The sequence below is a fragment of the Jaculus jaculus genome, chromosome X (assembly GCF_020740685.1).
Source record: "Jaculus jaculus isolate mJacJac1 chromosome X, mJacJac1.mat.Y.cur, whole genome shotgun sequence".
NCBI classification, from domain to species: domain Eukaryota; kingdom Metazoa; phylum Chordata; class Mammalia; order Rodentia; family Dipodidae; genus Jaculus; species Jaculus jaculus.
In genome coordinates this window covers 56,891,936-56,918,042 of record NC_059125.1, presented here as the reverse complement: position 1 = coordinate 56,918,042, position 26,107 = coordinate 56,891,936, and positions in this window count along the sequence as shown.

Here is a 26,107-nt window from a genome sequence, read left to right as displayed (position 1 = left end):
TTAATCTTGTTAACCTCAAGGCATTTAGAAACACCATGGAAACAAATCTCTGGACATGATTTAGAAGGGCTTCTAGATTAGGTTAATTGAGGTAGGAGGACCTACTCTACCTAGGTAATACCATTCCATGGACTGGGATCCTGGACTTCATAAAAAAGAGGAAGCTAGCTGAGCACCAGCATTCATCCCTTTACTTTCTAATTGAGGATTAAGTGCAACCAACTGCTTCATGCTTTTGCGACCATGCTTTCCCCTCCATCATGAAGTGTAAGCCAAAATAAACTCTTCCTCCTTTAAGTTATTTATTTTTAAAATATTGTATTTATTTATTTAAGTGAGAGAGAAAGAGAGACAGAGAGACAGTGAGGCAGAGAGAGAGAGAGATTGGGCATGTCAGGTCCTCCAGCCACTGAAAATGAACTCCAGATATATGTGCCACCTTGCACATTTGGCTTACATGGTACTGAGGCATTGAACCTGGGTCCTTAGGCTTCACAGACAAGTACCTTAACAACTAAGAATATCTCCAGCCCTAAGTTACTTCTTGTCAGGTATTTTTTATAGCAACAAGAAAGGTAGCTAACACATAAGCCAATTTTTACAATGAATATAAATATGCTGTCTAGACCTTTGTGCTCATATAGTTATAAAGAAAAAGGAGGCTTTAAACAATAAAAAGAATCTCTGATTAAATATGACCCTAGAATTTTGTGTTTTATAATATCCTTTCTGATAATTCACACAAGTAACAGAAATATACAGTAAGGGACACTAAGTGATATACAATGAAATAAATGGGCAGATACATGTGCTATACAGACAGCAATGCAAGGGGTAATAGAGATGGTTCTGATATTTCTTGAATTAAAATGTAAGCCCATTATATTAGTTACTTTACTCACTGTTGTGACCAAATACCTGTTAAGAAACAGCTTATCAAAGGGGAAAGTGCGGGGGGGGGTAGGGAGGGAATTACCATGGGATATTTTTTTATAATCATGGAAAATGCTAATAAAAATTTAAAAAAAAGAAACAGCTTAATAAGAAAGAGTCTATTTTGAATTACAGTTTCAGGAGTTACAGTCCAACATGATAATGAGGGCATAGTGGCAGGAGTGGGAGCTCAGCTAGTCGCATTACATCCTCAGATCAGCAGAGAGGGAAAGCAGGAAGTTACACTTCTATCAAATCTTACACAATGACCCACTTCCTACTTATACCGAGGCTCCATCTTCTAAAGATTTCACTACCTTTACAAATACTGTCACCAACTGGGGGACCAAGTGTTCAAACACATGAGCCTGTGAGGGACATTTTCCACCCAAACCACAACCTCCATATTATACCCTCATTGAGGGTACAGATGGACTAAAAATGGCTAGTGGATTTAAGGAAAACATAAGATTCTGTTATCCAAAGCAGATAAAAAAAAAAAAAAAAAAAACAACTGAAGGACTTGATGATTCATGGCACCTCAAAAGACAGGTATTTACTATTTAAATCATGGAGGAAAAAAGGGTCATTAAGTTCATACACCCCAAATGGCAAAGACCTGTCTGCTATGTCTCTATAATAATCTGGGAGGTGGTAACTAAGTTTCTACCTTCCCTTAACTTTATACAACATGCAAACACATTCTGCGGAAAAGACTGACAGAATTTACTCAATGACTTCCTTGTCAATGATATGAAATCTTCTAATATTTGATGATACCCTCTCTAAGACAAATAGAAGCCTACTCCAAGACAAAAAGAACTCAAAAAGTTACTGTATAGAATAAAAGCTGTCCTTTCAGCTTCTTTATAACCTTCCTAAGATCCTAAAGATGAGTCCATTTATGCCTGTGGAGCATTAGTAGACTTTAAATAAAGTTCTATTCAAGTAAGAGAAAATATCTTGACTTATATGCAAAAGATACCTAACTTTTTGGCTTCTCTGGGTCACATTGGAAAAATAATTGACAAATGATAAACAGTAATAAAAACTGATGACCCAAAAATATCCTGTGCATAATTTACATGATACCCACCATCACAGATAAGCAAAAATGTCTTCATAATAACCCTAATTATGTGTTGCCTCATTTAGAGAGTATTTAAAAATCACTTGTCTGGGGACTGGAGACATGGCTCAGCAATTAAGCATTTGCCTGCAAAACCTAATGACCTAGGTTTGACTTCACAGTACCCATGTAAAGCCAGATACACAGTGACACATGCATCTGGAGTTCGTTTGCAGCAGCTAGAGGCCCTGGTGTGCCAGCTTTCTCTCTCTATCTTCTTGTAAATAAATAAGTAAAATAATAAAAATAAACAAATAAAACATATTTTTAAAATTTACTGGTAGGGGATGCTGGAGAGATTGTTCAGTGGTTAAGGTGCATGTCTATAGAGCCTAAGGACCAGAGTTTGATTCCCCAGGACCCACGTAAGCCATATGCACAAGGTGGTGCATGTGTCTGGAGTTCATTTGCAGTGGCTGGAGGCCCTGGTGCTCCCATTCTCTGTCTCTCTATCTCTAACTTCCTCTTTGTTTCTCCCCTCCTCTTTCTCAAATAAAAAGATTTTTTAAAAAACACTGGGTATAATATGTCCCAAGCTTATTTATTTATTAATTAATTTATTGGTTTTTCAAGGTAGGGTTTTCACTCTGGCTCAGGCTGACCTGGAATTCACTATGGAGTCTCAGGGTGGCCTCGAACTCTCGGCGATCCTCCTACCTCTGCCTCCCAAGTGCTGGGATTAAAGGCGTGCGCCACCACGCCCGGCTGATGAATGAATCTTTATCCCTTAAAAATTCAGTTTTGATGATAATTTTTGTAACATTACCCATTTTAATGCTTTTATGAATGACTTTTCTCAATTTACTATGTAATAGTATTTCATTAAACATGACTGGGTCAGCAATTAAAGCAACTTCTATTAATTTTTTTCAAATCTCTCTCTTTTATCTACTATCACCAGGACACTATCATGTAACTATATCAGATATATTGACAAAGGAAAAACCAAATTGCTTTAACCTATTTTTTACTGCTTTACATAAATCTCTTAATGTAGTTACATGTTGAAACATCACCTAAGAAACCATTTTAAGGCAAGTTTTTGAGCCATATTTATAGTACCAGTTCTGCCATCCATCACCAAAGCATAAGATTTAAAATTAGCAGCTCAAATCTGAAAACTTCTTTCAGTAGATTTTTTTTTAATTCCTTCAATGTGCCTGGTTATAATTTGGTGAGATAAATTGATTTTAGAAGTACCCACCCCCCATTTTCAAGGCTTTTTTTTTTTTGGCTTTACTGTATGTTGTGCTTTATTAACTGTGTGTGTGTGTACTATATTGTGAACATAATCTTCTCTGATCATTCTCAACTTCTCTCATAGCCCTTCCTTTGAACCCTTCCTTCCTCTAATCAGTCCCTGTATTATTTTGATGTCTTTCTTTCTTCTTTCTTTCTTATTTTACCTTCTTTCATCATCTATGATGACATGTTAATGGGCCCAATATTGTGCATGTAAACAATAGCCATTATGAGGTCATGAATGTAATAACCACATTGTGTCCAGAATACATTCCAAAGCACTCTTCCCCATTCTCTGGTGCTTACATTCTTACCACAACCTCTTCCACCATGTTGCCTGAACCTTGGCAGGTATGATAGAGATGTCTTCTTTAATTCTGATTGTTTAACTGTCACTTTTTCTCACATGTTGAGAGTTTTTGAGTCTCCACAGCAATCAGTGCCATCTGCAAAAAGGAGGTCCTCAGACCAAAAGTGAGAGGGGCACTAATCTATGGGCATAAATGTAAACATTATTTAAAGGAAAAATTAATGGGAACAACATATCCATTTAGTCAGACAACAGTAGTACCTTCCCCCTTAGGCCACACGACCTTTCCAAGCCATAGGCTACTGACTAGGTTTTCAGAACAAAGCATGGATTCCCTCCTGTAGAGCAGGCCTCAGTCCAAACAGGGAGCAGTTGGTTACCCCCATAATAGTCATGTCACTATAACACTAGTGAGCTTATCTTGCCTGGCTGGCTACTTGTGTAGTTTGTAGGGTCTACTCTTGGTTAAGAATGATAACTTTTCTCCCCCATCAAACTACATGGGACTTTCCAGCACTATGACTGCTAGCCAGCAGTACAAATTTTCTGAATCTCTCTGTCCTAACCCATGGGTCCCACCATTTGATGTTGGCACTCCCGCTCTCTGGGCGTTGGGAGCTCCCCAAACCATGTCAATTCTAGGCAACATGTATGCCCCCTTGTGCATCTGGCTTGTGTGCATCCTGGGGATTCAAACCTGAGTCCTTTGGCTTCAGAGTCAAATGCTGTACCAAGCCAATTCTTTAGGACACACTGGGCACTTTCTATCCTGCTTTGTAAAGTTCCCCATTTTACTTTGCTTTGAAAATTAGAGCTATTTGATACGTGTGATGGTTTGATTCAGGTGTCCCTCATAAACTTAGGTGTTCTGAATGCTAGGTTCCCAGTTGATGGAGATTAGGGAATTAATGACTCCTAGAGGGAATGTATTGTTGGGGGTGGGCTTATGGGTGTTATAGCCAGTTTCCCCTTGCCAGTGTTTGGCACAATCTCCTGTTGCTATCGTCCACCTTATGTTGGCAAGGGGATGATGTCCACTCTCTGCTCATGCCATCGTTTTCCCTGCCATCATGGAGTTTCCCCCTCGAGTCTGTTAGCCAAAATAAACCTCCTTTTCCCACAAGCTGCTCTTGGCTGGGTGATTTCTACCAGCAATGTGAACCTGACTGCAACATTAGAGCACCACCCACCTTTTTTTTTTTTTAAATTTTATTTATTTATTTGAGAGCGACAGACACAGAGAGAAAGACAGATAGAGGGAGAGAGGGGGAATGAGTGTGCCAGGGCTTCCAGCCTCTGCAAACGAACTCCAGACGCGTGCGCCCCCTTGTGCATCTGGCTAACGTGGGACCTGGGGAACCGAGCCTCGAACCGGGATCCTTAGGCTTCACAGGCAAGCGCTTAACCGCTAAGCCATCTCTCCAGCCCACCACCCACCTTTTTTGATAGCTATTATCCAGCTTTCCTTGGTTTATTCACTGAAAACATTAACAGATTCTGCCTGTGTGTCACCCATCATCTTAGATCTTCTATCAATTTCAATATATTTTTATGTATATGTAGTTTCTATATGCAGTTGCTAACAAGATTGAGTGCATTCAGGGTAGTATGGCCATAGGTAGATGTAATTTCTAAAGTTTTTGTTAACTTTTTAATAAAATAGTAATTTTATTATTTCTTTTCTTTAACGCTTTTAAGTTATAATTAAAGTAGGCTGCACAATTGTGATCTTTAGTTCTGTTACTTTGGACTTCTAGTTTAGCAAACACAAAAATAAGAAAACAGGAATAGCAAAAGTTCCCCACTGAGGAAAACATAAAGCCAAGTTATTATATTTGTCTACTTTTCCAAAGACATGTAAGTTGAATTAATACAATCATCAAACATAAAATCAGCTGGAGTACCAAATGGCAATTTCTCCACGCATTTGCTTTCTCAGATGCAAGATCCCTTCAATGCAGTTGCTATGGGAGATGACACATTCTGATCTTGTTTCCATGGTAATTTATGTACTTGACTCAATCTCATTCAGATTTGATGCAACAAAGACAGCTTTTCTTTAGCTGCCAACAACACCTTCTCTTTTGTCAGTTCAAAACAAATACAGCAAGCAAAATTATTCTCCCATAATACACACTACCCTGTAAATTTGGCTTCACAGTTGCAAAACCATTGTTTCTGGAAGATTTATTATTGTTAGTAGGTATATGCACGTATGAAGACTTTCAAAAATGGGAATGTACTGGATGTGATGCACTGATTGCTTCACAAACTGTTAGAGAGGCATCCAGATTATATATTATTAATGACTAAAATGAACTGAAATAAAGACTACTAGTTCTTAGTTGAACACATTCTAATCAATAGGTTCCACTTCTTGTTCTTTAGCACTAGTTTATCATTCAATGCTTAATAAACTTAAAATAATGAGTCCATGAGTTAATAGTACTTAAGTCAGAATAGAGAGAAACAGAGAACAAACCACCAGACAGGTGAGAAATGTTAATCTCAAAGTAGTTATAATTTACATTTGTGACACTATTAATAAATTTCATTGACTTTTCACATTTTTCAAGGCCATTTACATGTCTTTTTTTAATTTATTTATTTATTTATTTGAGAGTGACAGACACAGAGAGAAAGACAGAGGAAGAGAGAGAGAATGGGCACACCAGGGCTTCCAGCCTCTGCAAACGAACTCCAGACGTGTGTGCCCCCTTGTGCATCTGGCTAACGTGGGACCTGGGGAACCGAGCCTCGAACCGGGGTCCTTAGGCTTCACAGGCAAGCGCTTAACCGCTAAGCCATCTCTCCAGCCCTACATGTCTTTTTTGTAATTGACTTGTTCAAGTATTTTGTCAATGTACATAATAGGTTTATGATGATCTTTTCCACTTGACTTTAGGTTTGCTTTTCAACGTAGGGTCTCATTCTAGCACAGGATGTCCTCAAACTCACAGAAATACTTCTACCACTACCTCTCAAGTGCTAGGATTAAAGGCATGTACCACCACACTCAGCTTCCACTTGACTTTAAAAGAGCATTTTATATTTAATTGAGGATATTACCTCTGTCTTTTATACTTTTTTGGAAATGTTTTCTATAGGCTAGTTTTTTAAATTTTTATTATCTTGTCTCCTTTATTTCCAATTTTTCTTTTTCTTTTCTTTTCAAGGTAGGATCTCACTCTAGCCCAGGCTGACCTGGACTTCACTATGTATTCTCACGGTGGCCTCAAACACACTGTGATCCTTCTACCTCTGCCTCCTGAGTGCTGGGATCAAAGGTGTGTGCCTCTATGGTGGGCTTGTTTCCATTTTTTGTTGAACAAAAAGGTTTTTATACGTTCTAAGGAAGCCATTGTGTCTATGTTTTCACTTCTTTAAATTTTTTTTGTTTATTTTTAGTTATTTATTTGAGAGTGACAGACAGAGAGAGAAAGAGGCAGATAGAGAGAGAGAGAGAGAGAGAGAGAGAGAGAATGGGCGCACCAGGGCCTCGAGCTACTGCAAATGAATGCATGCGCCCCTTTGTGCATCTGGCTAAGGTGGGTCCTGAGGAATGGAGCCTTGAACTGGGGTCCTTAGGCTTCACAGGCAAGCGCTTAACCACTAAGCCATCTCTCCTGTCCTGTTTTCACTTCTTTAACCACTATGCCATTTCTCCAGCCCAAGTGTTTTGACCTCTTGATAGAAGTCCTTTCCACACTCCCAGGTTAGTACAGAATCTATCTGTGATTTTTCTATTACTAAATAGTTGTTTTATTTTTTTCACATCTGGGTCTCTATATGTTTGGAAATTTTGTTTTCTGCCTTGTTTTGAGATATGATCTCCCTATATTGCCTGTGTTGATTGTGATCATATTGCATCTGTCTACAAGAATTTCAGAATACAGATGAGCATTACCACACCTGGAGAAATTATTCCTCTTATAGCATGACTTCTCTATCAAATTTTGTCTTTTTTCAACTGGTGGGATTTTTTGAAAATAAATATTTTCATTTTACCATTCATATGTATGTCACTGTTATTATATACTAATTTTCCTGAGGTACATTTCAAACTTTTATATACTGTTTCACTAATATATTGATCCGAATGCTAGTACCAGTTTCAATTATCTAGAATTAATGTTACATTTTATTCTTGATTGGTTATTGCTATTTCTCAAAGTTTTTTTTTTAAAGTACATTTGAATACAGCCTTGTCAGATTTTCAATGTGGATTGGAGACTAATGGCTCTCAAGGAATCTTCTAGGCCTTCAGTGTAACATTGAAACTACTGAAATGTCCAGCTTTGTGAACTGAGCAACTATAGGATTTTTTGACTCTCCAGGTTAGTGTTGGGCTATCAAGCCCATATCCTGTGAACTCATGCAATAAATACATTTTGTAATGCATATTCATTCTATTGGTTCTGTTCTAGAGAATCCTGACTAATACACAGTAAGAATAAAAATTTGCATAGCATTATGATTAGTTGGTGCTTAAGTCTTAATAAAATTCTGAGAAATATTAAGATCTGGTGCTTTTCTTTTTTATTTAATAAATAACCACTTTTTTTTACAGAAAATAGTTTCATTAAGATCTTCATCTTGTGGCTCAGGAGCTAGCTCTGCAGGTAAGAGTGCTTTACATGCAAGCATGATAGTCTGACAAGGCCTAATTCACCCTAAGTTTAACTCCTCAGCATCCCTGTAAACAGATGAGCATGGTCTTTCACCCCTGCAATCCCTATCCTATGCAAAGCAGAGAATGGGCAATCAGTGACAACTCCAGGTTCAGAGGGAGACATCAACTCAAGGAAGTACATGGATGAATGACAGAGGGGAACACCTAATGTTCTCAAGTATATGCCACACATCACATACATACATGCACACACACACACACACGCATACAAAACCTCTACCACCACACATAATACACATATACATGTAGACAATAAAAAGTATCTATATTGCCTGGGGAGATAGTTTACTTGGTAAGGTACTTGCCTTGTAAGCATGAAGACCTAAGTGTGATCCCTAGGAATCATGTAAAAAAAGTTGTGGGGGCTGGCCTGTGGTTGTAATTCCAGTACAGGGGGCTGACTGGTCAACCCATCTAGTCTATTTGACAGGCTCTGAGCTAATGAGAGACTTTGTCTCAAACATGGTGGATGGCTACCTGATGAATGACACCCAAGGTGATCCTCTGACATTCACATTTAATGCAATGTGAAGTGATAATAGGGTAATTGGCTTCTCTATCACTTCAGGTTTACTTTGCTTTTTTGTGTTTTTTGTTGTATTTTTTTGTTTGTGTTTTTTTGTTGTGAGAGAACTTAAAATCGTTTCTATTAGTTATTTTAAAATAGTTGCTTAATTATTGCCAAACATAACAATTCTGTTGTGCTGTAGAACACTAGCAGTATTCCTTTTATCCAACTGAACTCTTATATCCTTCAATCAACTTCTTTTCATTCTGTCCTCTCCTCTGTAGGAGAGTGGTTACTGTATAAGGGAGATGTATTGCCAAAAGGCCTCCTGACACTTGGAATCTCTTTCTTTCTTTCTTTCTTTCTTTTTTTTTTTTTAGTATTTAAGCATTGTTAAATTAAGGAAGAATGGACATAATGTAGGTAATCATGTTAACCTGGCTAGCAGTCAGGTTGCTGGAAAGAGTCATGCAGCCTGTTGGAGAAGTGAAGTTATCAACAGTGTTAACCAGCAATGAACCATGAAAGTTTTGCAGCTGGCAAGCCAGGCCAAATGTACCAACTGGTATAATAGTGTCATGTCTATTTTGGGGGAAGCCAAATGTTCTCTGACTGGACTTGAGGCTTGCTCCACAGAAGGGAATTCCTGCCTGGTATTGAAAACCTAATGAAAAGCCAGTGGGCTAGGAGGTCATAAGCCCTAGTGGAAGATAGTTCTGCTGATGTCTAGCTAAGTGAATATATTATGCCTACAAAATTGACCTATAAATACTTATGTTTATCTCACTTTGGGTTAGGAAAGCTTCTCTTTTCAGATGGCATTGAACAATGAGGTGACTCAAAACTCATGATAGTGCTGAGAAGTGACAGTGGAGTGTTCATCACTAAATGAGACATCTCTATTATACTCTCCAAGGTTCAGGGACCATTGCTGAAGAGGTGGCCGAAAGAATGTAAGCAACAAAGGAAGGGGAGGAGTGCTTACAACACTGTGTTCTAGACACAGAGTGGCCATGGAGTCATGACCTCACAATGGCTGACCCTATCTACACAAGATCTACAAAATAATAGGAAAAAACTGATGACATCTGTCATAGTTTGAATATATGTTCCTCCATAGACTCAGGTGTTTTATTAAGTCTTATAACTTGGGCATCCCACTGGAGGAGGTGTAACTGGAGGTGGATTCTGGAGTCCAGCCTATAGGTGTGTTTAGGGGCTGCTGTACTCAGCTTCACATTGGTGGGATGAACATTCAAACCAGACATGGTTTATAGGAGGAAGTATTTATTTCAGCTTATAGATCCAAGGAAAAGTACTATCAGGGCTGGAGAGATGGCTTAGCGGTTAAGCGCTTGCCTGTGAAGCCAAAGGACCCTGGTTCGAGGCTCGGTTCCCCAGGTCCCACGTTAGCCAGATGCACAGGGGGGCACACGTGTCTGGAGTTCATTTGTACAGGCTGGAAGCCCTGGCGCGCCCATTCTCTCTCTCTCACCCTCTATCTGTCTTTCTCTCTGTGTCTGTCGCACTCAAATAAATAAATAAAAAATTAAAAAATAAATAAAAAATAAAAAAGTACCATCAATGGCAGAAAAAGCTGGCTTCAATTCATAAATCCAAGCAGAGAGACACCCAAAGAGCCAGCACCACAAGCAATCATAAATATATAGCAAAATAGCAGGAACCCTTAGCAAGAAGAATGGATGCAGGCAGAACTCAGACTTCTATGCATACCTTTGGCCTGGAATTTAGATCTGCCCCCCAGTGACACTTCTTTCAGCCAGGGGCCTGGAAAATTAAGTTACAAGCTTTAATAAAACATCTGAGTCAGCAGGGCATGGTGGCACATGCCTTTAATTCCAGCACTTGAGGGGCAGAGATATAAGGGTTACAGTGAATTCAAGGCCACCCTGAGACTATATAGTGAATTCTAGGTCAGTCTGGGCTAGCATGAGAACTTACTTTGAAAAAAAAAAAATCTGAGTCTTAGGCTGGAGAGGTGACTTAGCAGTTGAGGTGCTTGCCTGCAAAGCCAAAGGACCCAGATTTGATTCCTTAGGACCCACATAAGCCAGATACACTAGGACAAGGTGGGGTATGCATCTGGAGTTTGTTCGGAGTGGCCAGAAGCCCCGGCATGCCCATTCTCCCTCTCTGTCTCTCTCTCTCTCAAAATATAAATAAATCAAAATAAAATACTAAAATAATCTGAGTCTATTAGGATACATACATTCAAACTACCACAAGGACAGATGTGATTCTAGCCCAGAGGTATACAAAGAGGTCTTAGCTCTGGGGGTCCTGCCTGTTGCAGGTTTGTGCTTGCCACTTTTTGGTGTGTGTTGGCTGCTGGTGGGTATTTCTCTCTGCTTGTATGTATGAAAGTAGCTTCTTCTGCATTGACAGAACTTCCTCCTGGATTTCTAAGCTTGAAATAAATTCTTTCTTCCCATAAATGTTGTTTGCTTGAATATTCATCCAAGAATCATGAAACTCTACTTCAACATCAAGATAGAAGAGAGACTAATTGGAAAGAAGAAGGGATTCAATGGAGGGAATACTGGGGAGAGGGAAAAGGAAGGTAGTAGTAGGAGGTTCCAATTATGGTATATTGTTTACATTTTTGAAAGTTTTCAATAAAATGTTTTTAAACAAATCAACACCAAGAAAATGATGTGATACCCAGCCTCTGCCATTCTTTCCATGTCATAATGAAATTTGCCCTCAAAAGATGAAATAAACCCTTTCCTCCTATCAAAAAAATCTAAAGGGGTGTGGAGAGATGGCTCAGCAGTCAAGGTACTTGGCTGCAAAGCCTAAGGACCCAAGTTTGATCCCCAGTACCTATGTAAAGCCAGATACACTAAGTGTCATGTGCATATGAGGTTTGTTTCAGTGGCAGGAAGCCATGGTGCACCCATACACACTCTCTATGTATCTGCCTCTTTCTCTAACATGAATATATAAATAAATAATTTTTTAAATGTTAACGTTGTTGAGTGCCTTTCATCCGAGACCCTGTCTTGCTGTTGTCAACAGTGTCAGGGTGTCACCCTGGTTTTCACCTCTATGATATGAATACAAATCCTAAAGACCCCTTAGAAAGTCAGAGAAAAAGGGCCCAGGAAGGTTGTGGTGGATTTATTGTATCTGGCTGCCAAAGATCTCATGTGATGGCAGGTATGTTGATCTAGTCTTAAAATCACATCCTTGATGTGTGTGGTGACATATGCCTTTAGTTCCAGCCCTTGAGAGGTTGAGGTAGGAAGATTGTCATGAGTCTAAGGATGGCCTGGGTCTAGAGTGAGGTTCTGCCTTGAAAAGACCAAAATAATAAGATAAAATTTTATAAAGGTTTAAAATCTTAGCCTCAAGCTAGATGGAGTGGTACACTCTTACAATATCAGCAATCTGGAGGCAGAAGCAGTAGGATCATTCATATGAGGCTACCCTCTCTAAAAAAGCAAACAAGAAAACACATAAATTATCCTTACTCCTGTGAGTTTATGGCCTCAAAACTTTGGGACTACATAAAGTTGAAATATCTAAATTTTTCCAATTTTAGGAAAGTGATAGGGCACTTCTACTCTGTATTATGTATACATAATGTGCAACACCCCAGTGGAGGCCTGTGGCAAATATTGATAGGAAGAAGAATAAAGGTTAGCAGTTTCATTTCAGTTTATGTTAATCTTTCTTGCCAAATAAGTTGTAGCTAGCTTGTTTCAGCTTTTGGGGTTTTGCAAGGGAAGATAAAGTATGTGGGCATGTCGTGTTGACTCAGTAATGATCAGGGAGTCCCTGTACAAAGCCCTACTCTTAGATGAACTTTCTCTCGCCATGATCCTACAAGCTTGGTCCTTCAGCCACTCTCTTGTTACAGGTGAGGAATCTAGTCTTAGAGAAGATGAAAAGCAACTTTTCAAACTTCACAAGGATGGTAAGTGGCACATCTGGGCTCTAACCCATGTCATTCTGACTAATGTTCTTTGTCTCTCCAGTTATTTATTCAATCAGATTAATACATGTTGACTTGCAATAACAAAACTCCCAAGAGACTGATATCAGAATCTTAACTGGAAGACTATACAATTATCATGAGCTATGCACTGCCAAAAGGAGCAGATGCACTTCTCTGTAAATCAAGTATATTCAGTCTGACTGTTGGGACAACCCTATGATATTTAGAAGTTGAAACATCTTGGTGGCAAGGAAAAAGGGGATTTGTTTCAGGGTTACAGATGGCTGATATTGGGAGCCATCAAAAATGCAGGCAGTTCTGATGGCTGGCTCTTTTGTCTTTTTTGACCCATTGTAACTGTAATTTTTCCTGGTTCATGATAAACCACACTGTATGTACCTCACTGACCATGCCACGAATTAAACACTATGGTTCAGATGTAATTCACCAGGATAAGATGGCATCAAGGGCACACAGAACTTGCAGGGATCATCCTGCCTCTGCCTCCTGAGTGCTGACATTAAAGGTGTGTACCATCATGCCTGGCTGATTCCAGGCTTCTGAGTTGTAGAATCTTAAAATTGGGGGGGGTTGTTTTAAACTAACCAATTTGTAATAACTTGTCACAACAGACATAGAAAGATAATGTATTTATTAATGAAGATAAATCAACTGCTGAGTAGAGCTACTGAACATCATTTTTCAAAGAAGAATTCTATTCCTTGTCCCATGAAGTCATAGCATGGGGCTGATGCCATGGTAAAGCTGAGTGCTCCCCAGCTAAGAAGGGTTAGTTGTTCATAATCCTTATGCTCTAGCATTCCTTCCACTAGCCACTTGGGTAGAGATGAGTACAGTACTTGAAACCTGGGCAAATGGAGTTGAGATAGGAACATTAATGGTGAGAACAGTATTGTGCTAAACTGGGTTCTTTGCTTCCTAACATTGGCTTTGGGAAAGTTATTTCAAATAACTGATTATAGCACCACCACACTGTGCCTGTTTCTTTACCTGTAAAATGAGTGCAATGACAGTACTAGTCTCTTTCACGGTTTTCATGGAAGAAGTTCACAAAGTACCCAGTGTGTAGTAAAGATGTCATTAAGGGTGGATTCCATAATAATGGTGGAAAAGCCACAGAAATAGTCAGGAGTCATAGAATATAATTTGTTTGCTTGTTTTTAGACAAGGTTTTTACTATGCAAATGAGGATTCCCTGGTACTGATTATATAGTGCAGGCTGGCCTTAAAGCCAGGGCAGCTTCTTGCTTCAACTTTTTGAGGGCTGAGGTTACAGGTGTGAACCACCACACCCAACTCAAGAGTGTTCTTGAGCAGGGAAGTACCATACCATCATCTTTTAGGCTCTTCTGGACACTTGTGTTGTGTAGTAGTTTGAATTAGGTGTTCCCCGTAAACTTCTGTTTGGGATGCTAGGTCCTCCACTGATGGTAATATGGGAATTGAAGCCTTGCTGAAAGAGGTGTGTTGTTGGGGACAGGCTTATGGGTGTTATAGCCAGTTCCCTCTTACCAGTGTTTGGCACACTCTCCTGCTGATATTGTCCACCTGATGCTAACATTTCAACTACCAGGCGGTGATTTTCAGCCTCTGCTCATGCCATGTTTCCCCTTGATATCATGGACTTTCCTCTTGAATCCATAAGCCAAAATAAATCCTTTCCTCTCACAAACTACTTTTGGTCAGGTGCTTTCTGCCAGCAACCAGAAGGAAACTGTAACATGTGATCACCAGAATACCCTTTAACTTAACAAATTAGGGAATTCCAAACCTGGAGTGAGTGGTAGGAGCAGTGAATAGGTTATTTCTTGGTGATTCCCTTTTGTGGGACAAACAATTTATCCAATGGTCACCTGCATGATCATGTGATGGTGGGAGCTCTTGTCTGGCTCTTTGCCCAGGACCTCCTGTGTTAATTGCATCTCTGCTTTTCAGGGAAGACATCCTTCATACTATTTCCTGCTCTTCCCTGTGTTTCTCTGGAAAGGATGATCCTAACTCCTTTAATGAACCTAGCTCTATCTGGCTGCAGCAATTGGCTTTGTCAGGGTCATGTGACCCAAATGTATCCAATGAAAATTAACTCTGGGGCTATGGCTGGAATTATAGGTTAACCATCCCTGTAATAAAAGTTACTGTGGTAAATTTTCATGTCTTTTTTCTGCTGTCTGGAGATCCCCATCCCCACTCAGACCCAGGTATGCTTATCTCAAATGTCCTCTGAGAAACTTTATCCTGGGTAAAGCTGTTCCCCTGGTTCTGTGACAAAGAGAAAAAAGAACATTACAATAGCTCAAGGGTACCCTGTGCACTGTAAAGTTGGTGTAGTGTAAACCATTTCCAGCAGAGGTTGCCATGTTTTACCCCATAATATAAAAACTCATGGTGAGAAGTATTAATTGGAAACTACAGTGGAAAAGAAGATATTTTCTGTTCAGGACTTTAAACTGGGACTCTAGCTCAGTGTTTCCATGAGACTTACAAGTGATTTTCTCTGAAGCTGCAAGTGCATAGCTTGATCTGTTATTTATCTACTGCTTGCTATTTATTCTTTCTCTTTCCAGCAGTACTCTACTCACTTCTTCTGGGTACTGTAGGTGTGTGGCTTGTTGCTTGCTATTTAATCGACTTACTCTTTTGAAACCAAAAGCATTACTATCATAGATCATTCACCAGACAGAACAATCCCTTTTGAAAAATCCAATATTTACCTTTTTAATATTTTATTTATTTATTTGAGAGAAATAGAAAAAGAGGCAGAGAGAAAGAGAAAGAGAGAGAATGGATGCATCAGGGCCTCCAGCCACTGAAAATGATCTCCAGATGCAGGCACTACTTTGTGCATCTGGCTTATATGAGTACTGGAGAATTGAGCCTGGGTCCTCAGGTTGACAGCCAAGTGCCTTAACTGCTAAACCATCTCTCCAGACCAATATGTACCTTCATTTGTGACATTTTTCCTCTCTGTGACAAAATATCTGATAGAAACAAGTTAATGAAGAAATGATTCATTTTGGTTCCACATGTTTCAGGTTTCAATCCATCATGGCAGGGAAGGAACAGTAACACAGAGTAGATAGTTCAAATCATGCAGACCAGGAAGCATAGAGAGTGAATAGCAATGATCACTTGCTTTCTGCTTTTCTACCTTTTATTCCATTTGGGCTACCAGCTCATAGGATGATGTCACCACATTCAGGATAGGTCTTCCTCTGGAAATGCCTTCACAGTCATATCCTGAGGTGTGTATAACCAATCTGCTAGATGTTTTCAAATCCAGTGAAGTTGACATGAAGATTAACCACCACAGCTCCAAAATCCAAAATGTTTCAAACCTCAAGTCTTTTTGAACACTGATATGAAACCATATGAAACATTCCATGAAACAAAACTTTGCTGCATGCAGAATAAAATATTGTTACAAAATTACTTTCAGGCTATGTATATAAGGCATATATGAAACAAAAAATGAGTAATGATTAAACTTTGGTCCTATCTCTAACATATATCTTTATGTATGAGCAAATACTCTGGGTTCTAAAAAAAAAAATCAGAGATCTGACAGTTCTAGCTTCTCATATTTTACATAAGGGATAGACAAACTTGAACTAGGAAACAGACCTTTCTTTCTTGGGTAGATGGGAGATAAGAGTTGTGTGAGCCTTATGGACAAGGCAATATATGAGGAAGAAGTTATTACTGAGCAAAGTAAGACTTGGACAGATTTGAGAGAAAAAGTTTGGTTTCAGCTCCTGAATTCAACTATGTCTGAATGTGAGACACCACCTCAGGACTTTGAGCTATGTGGTAAGGAATGCTCTCTTTTTGTTTACCTGTTGTAGTCAGTTTCATGATGCTGGAACAAACATCGAACCAAGCAGTTTTATGTGAAGAAGGAATTTATTTCAAGCTTATAGATTCAGGGGAAGATCCACCAATAGTGGAAGAAGTTGACTCCCATTCATAAATACAAGAAGAGATAGCAAATCTACCAGCAGCCAGAAAAGACCAAAAAGCAGCAAACAAACCTAAGCCATAACAAGCACAACCCCATAGAGCTTTCTGAATAGCCCCAGACTGGAATTCAGATTGATTCCAAAATATACCTGTGATAGCTTGAATGGATTTCCCTCAACAGATTCATGAGTTTTATTCAAGTTGTAACTTGGTATCACTGTGGGCTGATCTTAGAGTACACCCTTAAGGTGTGTTTGGGGGAAGATATGAATTCGAGCATAGGTATGCAGGGTAGTCTTGAGTTCTGCCTGGGGTTCCTGAAGTGTGCTTGCTTGTGCTGATTGTAGTGATATTTCTCTCTGTATGGACCTGTAAATGATGGCCAAGTGCTTCCCCATTATGGAACTTCCCCTGGATCTGTAAACTTCTATAATTCCCTTCCTCCAGAACTAGTGACTAATTTGGAAATTTATCCCAGCAACATGAAGCTAAATATGACAAAATTGGTACCAGTGAGTGGGGTGCTGATGTGATATGCCTCTGACCATATGGATTTTGGTCTGTTGGTACTTTTGTTTCGGATGAATGGACATAGACATGGTACTTGCAACTGAAGACACCTTCCAGAGTGGTAAGCCAAGTTTTATGGGCTATTCTGGTGAGAGTTTGAAAATGATAAGTGCAGAGAGTATTGTATTTGGAGGTGGTGCTTATGACTTTCCTAAAGGGAAGGAAATATCACAGAGGACTTTGTTGGAATTGGCCTACTGACATAAGGGCTAACTACATTCTGCTGCTCATGCCCAGAGAGTTTGATCAAGGTTAAACTTGTAATAGACTGATGTGTTTGGCTAAAGATAAGCACCGGAGAAATGTAAGATGGAAAGTTGGGAAAACTCAAACAAGTTTAAAATTTACTGGCACAGAGACTGGTTTTAGGTTACTGAAGCTGCTATTGTCAAACATACTAGTAATCTTAAGGAAGATGGCCCAACTGCTTTATATTAAAACACTGGAGAGAATTCCTGAGGTGATTCTAACCCACAAAAATTAAGTGATAGGAATGTAAACTCTTCTGAAAGTAGTAGGCTGAAAGAAATGAACCTGTTCTTCAAGGTCAAGATTTATTTCATCCCTGAAGTAAAAATATGGTTGTGTCCTGCACACCTGGTACTGGATTCAGAAGCATGAAAAATTCATGGAATGGGTCATGAAGTTCACATTGTTCCAGGAGGCACTGCTGCAATATGGCCCGAAGCAAGCCATGATGACCCTGATAAAGAGGGTGGTAAAGCCATTGGAAGATGAACCATGATATGCATGGAGACCTGGAAATGTTTTAAAATGTTTTAAATATACCAGGACTGTGCAATGACTACCATGGAGGGCTGTTGGCTTGGGATGGAAGTTTTCCCTGACTTTTGAACCCAGCTGGAGGGTGGAATTGGGAATTCTGGAGACTTTCATTACCTTGTTATGATATTGGACTTAAACTGCAGATGTTTGATGTTTGCTTGATGGTTATTTAGTTTGCATTGACATAGTCTCTACTTGTTATACCTTATAGCAGTTGGAACTGTTTACTCTGTGCCTTTATATGTTGAAAGTAAATAATTTGTTTTCATTTTACAAGACTCACAGTTAAGATACAGTCTTATATCTCAGATGAGATTTGGGACTTTGGAATAATTTTAAAGTTTGTAAAGACTATGGGACCTTTGTCTTTGGACAGAAAACAATATACAATATGAGATGGTTATGAATCTATTGAGGGACAGGGTTGGAATGTGATAATTTTAATGGATATCTTCTAATAGATTCAGAAGTTTTATGCAAGCTTGTAACTTGGAGTGACTTTGGGAGGATCCTAGGGTTCAACCCTAATGTATGTGTGGGGGAGGAACTGAGTTCTAGCCTATATATTCAGGACAGTCTGAATTCTGCCTGGGGTTCCTGAAGTGTGCTTACTTGTACTGCTGGTGGTTGCCTTTTCTCTCTGTGTGGATCTGTGAAAGGGGGGCAGTTTCTTCTGCAATTATGGATCTTCCTCTGGATCTGTAAGCTTTGAATAAATTACCTTCCGCCCATAACTGTGTCTGGTCTGAAGGCTCATCCCAGCAACCTAAAGCTGTCTACTATAATAACTTTGGGCTGGGCCCTAAGATCCACCCCCAGTGACACCTCCTCCAGCCAGGCAGCTGGAGACATAAGTTACAAGCTTTTATAAAACACCTGAGTCTGTGGGGGACATACATTCAAACTACCACGTTGCCTCAGGTTGAGTTTATGTGTGGCACTTGTATATGAAAATGATCAGGCAAATAAACACAACTATTTATAAATACAAGAGAGTCTTAAAGAATATTATTTTCAAAAAATATTTATTTATTTATTTTAGTTATGACAGAAAGAGACAGAGAAAAAGAGTCAGACAGAGAGAGTATGGCATGCCATAGACAAATGTGTCACTTATGCATCTGGATTTATGTGGATGCTAGAATATTGAACCTGGGCCATCAAGGTTTGCAAGCAAGTGCCTTTAACTTTGAGCCATCTCCGTAGCTCTGTTCTTCTTACTGGTAGAGAAAATGTTCCCTGCTATTCTTTTCTCCTGCCAACTTTTGGCTTTCTGAGAGGTTTGGGTCAGAAAATGTAAAGCAAAGATGTGGGAAGAGTCCCTGCAGATCTAACATTGGATGAAATCCTCTGAGATAAATTATACCACAGGTGTCCAAGAGTTTTGGAAGGATCCAGCAAGAATTATACCAGTGACCTCAGGAAAGCATAGTGTACCAGGTATTGTGCTAAACATCAGCATATATCATTGGCACCATGGCCCAAAGCTCTGATCAGCCCTATGTAGTATGTAGCACAACCTTATTGCACATATACACGTCAAGACTCTTAAATCTGTGTATGTCTAGTTTCATAGTTTTCATGAAATGAGACTGGCCTTGCACCTTTTCTAGAGAGCCCCTGGTTCTAAACCATTAAAACTACTTAGGAGGTAGTGTTCCCTGAGAGCTGGTAAGGATCAGGCACTTTTCTGGATTATTTATTGAGTCTTACTACTGACAAACAGATTCATCTGCTGTCCCTGGAATATGTATTTTCTCCCCTCTCTTTCTACCTCTTTCTCTCTGTCTCTCTCAAATAAAAGCAAATTTAAAAAAAAATCACCAAACCCAAATTATCACAGCTCAAACTGCTGTGAACATACCTAGTAGGGCTGGACTCAAGATCTGCCCCCAAACACACATCAGGCCTGGACTCCAAGACCTGCCCCATGTGACACATCCCTTGTACAGTGATCTTCCTGCTAGGTATCTGTGGACCCATACATTCACACTATCACATTCAAACTTCCACATTATGTCCCTGGTCCCCAAAGACTCCTGACCATCTCACAATACAAATTACATTCAGTTCAACTGCAAGGATCCCCATAACCTTTGCCAACTTTAAACTTGTTCCAAAGTCCAGTGTTACAACTGAGATTCAAAACTGTCTCATAACTATAAGTCCTTTAAAATCAAAATAAGTTGCATACTTCCAGCACATAATGACACTGTTCAAACATTTCCATTGCAATCAGACATATCAAGGAGAGACTGGACCAATACAAATCAATAACCATCAGGTAAACATCAAATATCTACAGTTCTAGTCCAACATACATAAATACATAACCAGTGATGATACTCTCTGGATTTTCTTCCTTCCTTCCTTCCTTCCTTCCTTCCTTCCTTCCTTCCTTCCTTCCTTCCTTCCTTCCTTCCTCCCTCCCTCCCTCCCTCCCTCCCTCCCTCCCTCCCTCCCTCCCTCCCTCCCTCCCTCTCTCTCTCTCTCTCTCTCTCTCTCTCTTTCTTTCTTTCTTTCTTTCTTTCTTTTTCAAGGTACAGTCTCACTTTAGCCCAGGCTGATCTGGAATTCACTATGTATTCCCAGGGTGGCCTTGAACTCATGAAGATCCTCTTAAATCTATGTTCCAACTGCTGGAATTAAAAGTGTGCATTACCATGCCTACCCAGTCTCTGGATTTCCTAATTCCTCTTCTCTATCTTGGCTGGCCACAACCTGGGAAAACATCTTTTTCCAAGCCACCAACTCTTAATGGTAGCCATTGTACAGTCCTGGTATATCCAAAGCATATTCAGATCTCCATTGCAAACCAAGGTCCATTTTCATAGCTCCATACAATGGCCTTATTTGTCCTCCAATACAGGGTTTATTTCAACCCTCTGTTCCATTCTGCATCTCAGCAGCAACAGCTTCTGAAATTTCATACAATGGCCTTATTGGGCCTCTACACAAGGAACTCACACTGCTTTATACTGCCACTCGCTTATGCAGCTCCTGGAACTGTGTGTACTTCATGATCCACTTCTCTGCATTTTTTTATGCTTCACAAACCAGCACCTGCTGTGTAGCATTGCCAAATTTATTAATTCAGGGAAAATAAACTTTGACCTTGAAGAGCAGGATAAGCCTTTAGAATTATGCCTTTAAGTCACCTCATTGAGATAGAGTTTGTGGCTTGTTTGTGATGTGGCTCTTGGCTTTTGGCTTTCTCTCTCTCTCTCTCTCTGCTTGGAGCTATGAAAGCAGTCCAGCTTCTTCTGCCATTATGGAACTTCCTCTGGATCTGTGATTTTCAAATAAATCCATCCCTCCATTTAAAAAAAAAAAAGAGTTTGCATTCATACTCATTTAGCCTTTGCTGTGTGAATTTCACCCTCAGGCATCATTTCATTGTCCCAATACAAAACAGTTGACCCACACTTAATGATGGTAATATGTTTAACAATTGCAGCTTTAGGGACTTAAAACCAGTCTGTGCCTGTAACATTAAACTTTCCAGACCTTTTTGTGTGTGATAAACCATATATCGTTGTGTTTAATACTTTCCACCAATTACACTAGTCCATTACTTTTTAATCCAACCTGCTCAAATTCTTAGGGTTTGGGCAGAATGCAACTAGTATTTGAACCCAAGTTCAAAATAGGTTTCCTTCTTCCCTTTTGAAAGTTCATAAGCCCCAATTTCACAACTCACAATTCTGTGCATTTAGTATTTTCAAACTCTCACCAAATTACTGTTGCAGTCAGCTCCTTCTTGCTGGATAAACACCTGACAGGACACATCTTATTGTAGGAAAGGGATTTTTCAAGTGAAGAACCATCAATGGCAGAAGAAGCTTTCTCATTTCCATAGATCACAGCAGAGACATATTAACAAACAGCTAACAAACACCAAAAAGCACCAAACACTAGCAGCCAGAACTCAAACTGCTCTGAACACACTTAGTAGGGCTAGACTCAAATATACCATATGGCAGGACTCAGAGTTCCACCCCAGTAACATATCCCCTGTAGCAGGGATCTGCCTGCTACAGGCTCCATTTTAATAAAACAACTGACTCTATAGGGCCATACATTCAAACGACCAAAGTCATTTAACACCATTGATTATTTTCTTCTTCAATGACCTGTCTGTTGGTGATAGTATGGTAAAGCCACTCACTGTTATGAGGTTGGTATTTATCTCTGACTTTTATTTCTAATAGATTATTTTTTCTGTATGCTTCTTGTACATGGATAGTAATCTCTTTTCCTAGATTTAAGAGACTGTCTTCTGTGATTTTATTAAAAATATTTTCTGTGCTATTAACCTGAAGTTCTTCATCTTGAATGCCCATAATTTGAACATGTGGACTTTTCAAGGCTTTCCAAAGTTTTCGGCTCATGTGGTGTTTTTGTTTTTATTTAATTTTTTTTTCTTTTCACAATTTTTATTAACATTTTCCATAATTATAAAAAATATCCCATGGTAATACCCTCCCTCCCCCACACCCGCACTTTCCCCTCTGAAATTCCATTCTCCAGCATATTACCTCCCCTTCTCAATCATTGTACTTACATATATACAACATCAACCTATTAAGTACCATCCTCCTTTCCTTTCTCTTCCCTTTATAACTCCTTTTTAACTTACTGGCCTCTGCTACTAAGTATTTTCCTTCTCACGTAGAAGCTCAATAATCTGTACCTAGGATCCACATATGAAGGAGAACATGTGGTGCTTGGCTTTCTGGGCCTGGGTTACCTCACTTAGTATAATCCTTTCTACATCCATCCATTTTTCTGCAAATTTCATAACTTCATTTTTCTTTACCACTGAGTAGAACTCCATTGTATAAATGTGTCACATCTTCATTATCCACTCATCAGCTGAGGGACATCTAGTCTGGTTCCATTTCCCAGCTATTATAAATTGAGCAGCAATAAACATGGTTGAGCACGTACTTCTAAGGAAATGAGATGAGTCCTTAGGATATATGCCTAGGAGTGCTATAGCTGGGTCATATGGTAGATCAATCTTTAGCTATTTTAGGAACCTCCACACTGATTTCCACAATGGCTGAACCAGATTGCATTCCCACCAGTAGTGTAGAAGGGTTCCTCTTTATCCACATCCCTGCCAACATTTATGATCATTTGTTTTCATGATGGTAGCCAATCTGACAGGAGTGAGATGGAATCTCAATGTAGTTTTAATCTGCATTTCCCTGATGACTAGTGACGTAGAACATTTTTTTAGATGCTTATATGCCATTCGTATTTCTTCCTTTGAGAATGCTCTTTTTAGCTCTATAGCCCATTTTTTGATTGGCTTGTTGTAAATAGCTTTTATTATATTGAGATATGTTCCTTCTATTCCCAGTCTCTGTAAGACTTTTATCATGAAGGGATGTTGGATTTTGTCGAACATTTTCTCTGCATCTAATGAGATGATCATGTGATTTTTGTCCTTCAACCCATTTATATAATGTATTACATTTATAGATTTGTGTATATTGAATCATCCCTGCATCTCTGGGATAAAGCCTACTTGGTCAGGGTGAATGATCTTTCTGATATATTATTGTATTCTGTTTGCCAATATTTTCTTGGGAATTTTTGCATCTATGTTCATGAGGGAGATTGGTCTGTAATTTTCTTTTTTTGTTCTATCTTTGCCTGGTTTTGGTATCTGGGTGATGCTGGCTTCATAGGAGTTTGGTAGAATTCCTTCTTTTTCTATTTCCTGGAATAGCTTAAGAAGCAATGATGTTAGTTATTCCCTGAAGGTCTGGTAAAATTCAGCAGTGAATCCATCCGGGCCTGGGCTTTTTTTAGTTGGGAGATTATTGATAACTGTCCGGATCTCCATGCTTGTTGTAGGCCTATTTAAGTGATTAATCTCATCTTGATTTAATTTAAGTAGGTCATATAAATCAAGGAAATCATCCATATCTTTCAGATTTTCATACTTTGTGGAGTATATGCTTTTGTAGTATGTCCCTATGATTTTTTGAATTTCTCTGGAATCTGTTGTGATGTTACCTTTTTCATCTCTGATTTTATTAATTTGTGTCTCTTCTCTCTTTCTTTTGGTCAGATATGCTAAGGGTTTATCAATCTTGTCTATCCTTTCAAAGAGCCAACTCTTTATTTCATTAATTCTTTGGATTTTTTTGTTGTTTCTATTTCATTAATTTCTGTCCTAATCTTTATTATTTCTTCCCATCTACTGATTTTTGGTTTGCCTTGTTCTTTTTCCAAGGCTTTAAGGTGAAGCACTAGGTCGTTTACTTGTAACCTTTCTAATTTCTTAATATAGGCAGTTAAGACTATAAATTTAACTCTTATAAATGCCTTCATTGTATCCCAGAGATTTTGGTATGTTGTGTTCTCATTATCGTTTGTCTCTATAAATTTTTTGATTTCCTTCTTGATTTCTTCATTGACCCATTCATCATTTAGTAGTGTTGTTTCCATGATTTTGTGTATGCTCTATAGCCTGTCTTGCTACTGATTTGTAGTTTAATTCCATTATGGTCTGATAGAATGCAAGGACTTATTTCAATTTTCCTGAATTTGTTAAGATTTGCTTTGTGTCCTAATATATGATCTATTTTAGAGAATGTTCCATTGTGCTGCTGAAAAGAATGTATATTCTACAGCATTTGGATGAAATGTCCTGTATATATCTGGTAGGTCCATTCCTTCTATAACCTCATTTAGTCCAGATGCCTCTCTGTTCATTTTTTCCCAGGATGACCTGTCAGTTGATGAGAGTGGGGTGTTAAAGTCACCCACCACCACTGTGTTTGGTGTTATCTGTGACCTTAGTTCTAATAGTGTTTGTTTGATGAATTTGGGAGTCCCCATGTTAGGTGCATATATGTTTAGGATTGTAATGTCCTCCTGTTGGAGTGTGCCCTTAATCAATATAAAGTGACCTTCCTTATCTTTCTTGACTAACGTTGGACTGAAGTCTACCTTCTAGGCCCATTTGCTTGAAACACCGTTTTCCAACCTTTCACCCTAAGATAATGTCTATCCTTTGTAGAAAGGTGAGTTTCTTGGAGACAACAAAATGTAGGATCCTGCTTTTTAACCCAGTCTGCAAACCTATGTCTTTTGCTTGGGGCATTGAGGCCGTTGATATTAAGAAATATTATTGAAAGGTGTGTATTTATGTTTGGCATTGTGTGTGTGTGTGTGTGTGTGTGTGTGTGTTTCTGTTTTTACCTTTGCTCTCTTGTGTTAACTAGTATTTGAGTATTGCTTGTTTTTTCCTTTTCTTCAGCATGGAGGATTCTATCAAGTATTTTCTGTAAAGCTGGTTTTGTCTTCAAATACTCCTTTAACCTGCTTTTGTCATGGAATGTCCTTATTTCTCCGTCTATTTGAATGGATAGCTTTGCAGGATAAAGTAACCTTGGTTGACAGCTGTTATCTTTCAGAACTTGGAATACATCACTCGAAGCCCTTCTGGCTTTTAAAGTTTGTGTTGAATAATCTGCTGTAATCCTGATGGGCTTGCCTTTTAGGTTACATGATTTTTCTCTCTGACTGCTTTCAGTATTTTTTCTTTGGTGTGTGTGTTTGGAAGTTTGATTATAATATGGCGAGGAGAGGTTCTTTCCAGGTTTTGTCTGGCTGTGGTTCTAAAGGCTTCTTGTATCTGTATTGGCACCTCTTTCCCAATTTGGAGGAAGTTTTCTTCTATGATTTTGTTGAAGATGCCTACTATGTCTTTGGAGTGGAATTCTTCTCCTTCCACTATGCCCTGAATTCTTATATTTGATCTTTTCATAGTGTCCCAAATATCTTGAAATTCCCACTAGTACTTTTCTATAAATTTGTCTTTCTCTTTGTTGGACTGTATTAGATCTGCCACCTGGTCTTCTAGCTTCGATATTCTGTCCTCTGCTTCATCCATTCTATTGGTGAGATTTTCTACAGAGGTTTTTGTTTCATTAGCTGTGTTCATCATTGCTAGTAATTCTGCCTGGTTTTTCTTT